The sequence below is a fragment of the Ixodes scapularis genome, unplaced genomic scaffold (assembly GCF_016920785.2).
Source record: "Ixodes scapularis isolate PalLabHiFi unplaced genomic scaffold, ASM1692078v2 PGA_scaffold4__175_contigs__length_147842914, whole genome shotgun sequence".
Taxonomy (NCBI): domain Eukaryota; kingdom Metazoa; phylum Arthropoda; class Arachnida; order Ixodida; family Ixodidae; genus Ixodes; species Ixodes scapularis.
Window position 1 is genome coordinate 107,786,505 of NW_024609879.1, and position 4,831 is coordinate 107,791,335.

General features: G+C 48.9%; 1 pseudogene; it reads right to left on the reverse strand.

Moving 5' to 3' along the window:
* Window positions 1-556: 556 nt before the first annotated feature.
* Window positions 557-4,624, reverse strand: LOC121837834 (annotated as a pseudogene).
* Window positions 4,625-4,831: the final 207 nt, after the last annotated feature.

The following is a 4,831-nucleotide window of genomic DNA, read 5'->3' on the forward strand; positions in this document are numbered from 1 at the left end:
ATCATTCACCGGCATAGAGATGTGGTCATTTTTTTAATCAGCGAGCTCATCACCGTCTTCGTGCCCTGGCTTCATCGTCGTTTTCTGACCCCGTCCTAGGCCTGGCCTTAGAGCTCCTATTTTCTTGAGGCTAGGTGGCGCTAGCTGTGCGCCGTCATATAGTCCGACGCCACTACATTTGCCCCTGGACTTTTAAAAGCGAAAGTCACTTCAGTAGAGCACATAGTCTGCCAGCCTTTCGGGACGATTCCCACGAGAGTGACGCTCTGGATAACGCCTGCTTTCTGCTTGTGGCGTCGCCTGGGTGTCGTCATTTGTGGTGTCCCCATTTGGTCTGACTTCTGGAGGGTCGATCCCAGAAGGGTCTTCGACACAGTTCTAGGGCAGCTCCGTCAAGGTGTTGGAGCCATCCCAGTCTTCCACGCCTTGGGTCTGGTAATTCCGCCGTGGAATTCGCTTAAAAAAAAAAAAAGCGTTCCTGATGATCCTTTTTTTCCCCGTTCGGCGGTGATCGCTGTCCCTTGTACTCTCGTCACCCTTAACCACTCCGGGGTTCTTAGGCGGACTCGTGAGACAGTGGCACTGCTCGCTTCAGTAGTACGATGTCTCCTGGTTGAAGTCCATGCGGCACTGCATGACGTTTTTCATCAGCATAGGTCTTCATTTGTGGTTTCTTCCGTTGGTCAGTCGTTTCGAGCTTTTCATGGTGGTACTTCTGCGGAGTCTGGAGAAGTTTCGTGCGAATTTTCCTTCCGAAGAGAAGTTCCGCTGGTGACCTGTCATCGAGTGTGGAATTGCTGGAGAGTTCAGAAGGTACTCGTTTAGTGCCTCTTTCCAGTTGCTTCCCTCTACACCAGCAGTCTTCACCGTCTTATTGACATTTTTCATAAAGCTGTCGACTTCGCCAATTGCTTGTGGCCACAGAGGCGTTGTCCGATGATGGCGAATGCCGTTGCGCTGCAGGAATGCTGCAAACTCATTTCCATAGAACGGAGGACCATTGTCAGTCTTCAGATCATAGGGGATTCCATGGACAGTAAACATGTCGCTCAGCTTGGGTGTCACAGCTTTCGCGTTTAACGAAGAAAGGGTTGCTACGAGGGGAAACATCGAGTACTCATCGACCACCACCAGTAGGTGCTGGTTGCCTGGCAGGGGTCCGGCAAAATCTGGTGCAAGCGACTGCCAGGGTTCATCGGGCAGTGGCATCATCCTCAGTGGCGAGCATTTCTTCTCCACGACTGTGCTCTGGCGTGCTTCGCAGTTCTTTACTGTAGCTTCCACCATTGCGCCGATTCCTGGGAAACAGAATTTCTCCATGAGGAGCTGTTCGGTCTTCACCGTGCCTTGGTGTCCCGGTGAGCCAGTCGTATAAACTGTGCCTGTGCCTTGTCCGAGATCACAAGTCTGGCCCCTCTCAGCACGACGTTATTCTCGGCGACCGTCAGTTCATCTCGAATCTGGGCGAAAGGCATCAGTATATCGCTTTTCCATAGACGTTCAGACGTCTTGTGGTCATTTGCCCGGAAAGCAAGGACTAGCATCTCAATTTGAGTGTCTTCCTTCTAGGCTTTTCCAATGGCTTGAATGGTCAACGCTCTAGGTGCAGAGGACTCCAGAATGAAAGAAATGTATTTCTCCGTTGCAACCATTTCTCTAGTGGGGTGGTCACTCTTTACTGCGGGTGGGTGCCTTGACAGGTTGTCAGCGGGGTTGTCCTTCCCCGATATGTGTTGGACGTCGAAGAGATAGTGCTGCAGTCGGAGGCTGAGGCGTTCCAGTCTAGCTGAAAGTTTCGCGCTCGGGTTTTTGATTAGGGACACTAGTGGTAGGTGGTCCGTTTTTTACTGTGAACTTGCCTCCAGCCAGGTACAGGCGGAAGTGTTCTATGGTGGACACGATCGCCAGCATTTCTTTATCGATGTGTGGGTACCTTCTTTTTGTAGGTGTCAGAGCTCTGCTGTAGTAGGCCAGGATGCTGGGCTTTCTTCCTTCTGGCTCTTCTTGAATAAGCATGCCAACAATTTCGTCAGGTCCTGCATCAGTGATGACGTAGGTCTCCTTTCTTTCATCGAAGTAGCCCAGAGTGGGTGCACTTGACAGCTCCTATCTCATGCGCTTTAGGGTCTCTTCGTGTTGTTTTGTCCAGCAAAACTTTGTGTCAGCATGTGTCAGGTTCCTCAATGGTTCAACCATCTGGGCGAGGCGGGGAATGAACCTGCTGCTGTAGTTTGCCATTCCGAGAAGGCTTCTGACTTCTTTTGCATTTCTGGGGGGTGACATCTTCGCCACTGCTTCTACCTTTTTGGGGTCCACGCTGACTCCACTTCCAGAAAACAAGTGACCGAAGAACTTCAGGCTCTTGGTTCCTAATACGCACTTCTTGGCGTTCAAGGTGTGCCCAGCATCTTCCAGGTGTTTCAGAACAAGGCGCAGACGACGATCGTTTTCTTCAAGCGTCCGTCCTGGTACCAGGATGTCGTCGCTGACGTTGACGATACCGTCCTCGTCGGGAAGCACTTGTCGTATTGCGTCCTGGAAGATTTCGGCTGCAGCATTGACCCCCAAAAGGAGCCTCTTGTACCTTCTCAGGTCACAGTGGATGGAGAAAGTCGTGATCACTCGTGAGGTCTCATCCAACTCAAGCTGGTGATACCCCTCGTTCAAGTCCAGCATTGAGAATTAAGCTGCACGCTTTAGGATGCTGATGATGTCCTCCACAGTAGGCATAATGTGCCGCTCTCGGGCAATGGTCTTGTTTACTTTTCTCATGTCGACACACATTCGCACCGCTTGTTTGTCATGGCGTTTTGGGACGATGACGATCGGCGAGACCCACGGTGTTGGTCCCTTCACCCGTTCCATGATGTTGAGGTCTTCTAGTCGTGCTAGTTCCGCTTCCAATGCCTTTCTCACCTGGAAAAACAAATTCTAGGATGCACCTATAGCTCGTTTTTCGCAAAAGCCTCCTTACCTTCCCTTGAATGATAAATCATAAGATTGGTTAAGTAACCTTCAACACAGTTTCTTTCCATTCCACATGACTGTCAAAGGCTTCTCACTTCAGACACTTTATCAAAGGCTTTGCAATTCGTAAGGTGAAATAAAGACTTCACAGATCGGACGTTGCAAAGCCTGGTCTGCTTTTTTTTTTTTGTTTTTTCTTTGGCCTTTTTGTCTGCGTTCCTAGAGTCTGCTTATAGTGCTCTCTCATGCGCATACTAACGTAAACGTGCAGCACGTTTGACACTGCCTCATTTTTGTGCTGGCTGCAAGAAAAAGTTAGGTCACAAGATTAAAGAACATAATCGACGGTGTCCCGAAACACATTTGGGTCGTTCATGTGCTCCTAAAAGTACTTCTCTGCACCATGAAGAAGTCCGTAGAGGTGCACATTCGGGTAGATGAGCCCTCCACGTGTCTTGCCAGTGGTGAGGGATACTTTCCTCTGTGTTGCCGAAGACACAGACAATGGCTCCTTGCAAATTTCACACGAAAACATTTTGCCTAGTTTTCTGCACAGGAAACCAGTTACACAGTACACAATGCAATCAATCACATCAAGTTGACTCTCACCACTGGCCACAACCTCATCACACTCCCACGCTTCGGTTGTAATCCGACCGTCGACTTTTTTCTTTAGCTCTTCCAGGCTCGACACACGATCCTCTCCGTCTTGGTTCTTGAATGTATTTTTAGAAAAAGAGAGGTCCAGCTGTGGTGCCTCTCCAGTCAGTGCTTGACACTTCCCAAACTCAAGAGGCTTAAGGAGGCTGTACACGATTCAATATAATTGAAACAAGGTAGGCATGCCAAGATGATCGTTTTAGCACGCCGCTTGCCGCAGTTATCTGAAAAACCTCTCCAAGGAATCTTGATTGAATTTTGCGGTAAGAACGTAATCGTAGCAACAGTTGTTTAGAAGTTGTTTCGTTAGATCAATTGTTTACCTCACTGTTACTCTGAGGCATCCAGTCGTCGTTTTCGTCAGAAACATGTCCATAGAGATCTTCCCAGACTGTACCTCACGCTCTCATTCATCAAATCATTCCATGGCTTCCTTGATGACAATCAGGTCCTTGCCTCCCTTCCGAATGTCAACACCTGGGTGTTGCCTGTTCACAGCATCGAACAGATCATTACACCGAAGTGTACACGCCATTGTACCAGTGCAGTTGTACAAACTTGGGACTTTTCGGTCACTGTAGTACTTCATTCCCGACTTCATTGCCCTGCTGAAGACTTTGGTAGCAAGGTTTACCCTCATAAGGTCCATGTTCCAGGGGTCAATGTGATGGTGTGTTATTTTGGGGCACACTTTCAGCTCACCAGCATTTATGTAGTCTTCTTTGTGTACTACCGCATAGTCCGACCAGTTGACCCACTGACCGTTTACTTTGACGAGGTCGGTTTCTGAGGAGCCGATTCCTTACACATTTTAAAAGGTGTGTGACGTCTGAATATATGTACACTTTCCTATTCTCGTCAATTGAACGCGCAGAAATATGTTGGGCTTGTTTATCTTCCCACTGACACCCAGCTGTGTCCAAATCGTCCGGTTATGGCTCGCTACATCACAAACTATGCCGCCAATAAGAGCACCTGTACCTTCCAACATGGCCATTGCCTGAAGCAGTAGTTGACGCAGTACCGTTCCTTTGGCTGCAGATCTTGAAACAAACACAGCAACAAGTTGCGCATAGCTCTTACCGAAGGGTCAAAACATAAAGACTAGGCCGTGATTGGCTAGCTCCGAGCTTTTCTGGTTGGTGTCTCCGTGATCGACAAGTCCGGTGTAACTCAATGTCTTCGAGTTGAGCTTTTCTTTCCC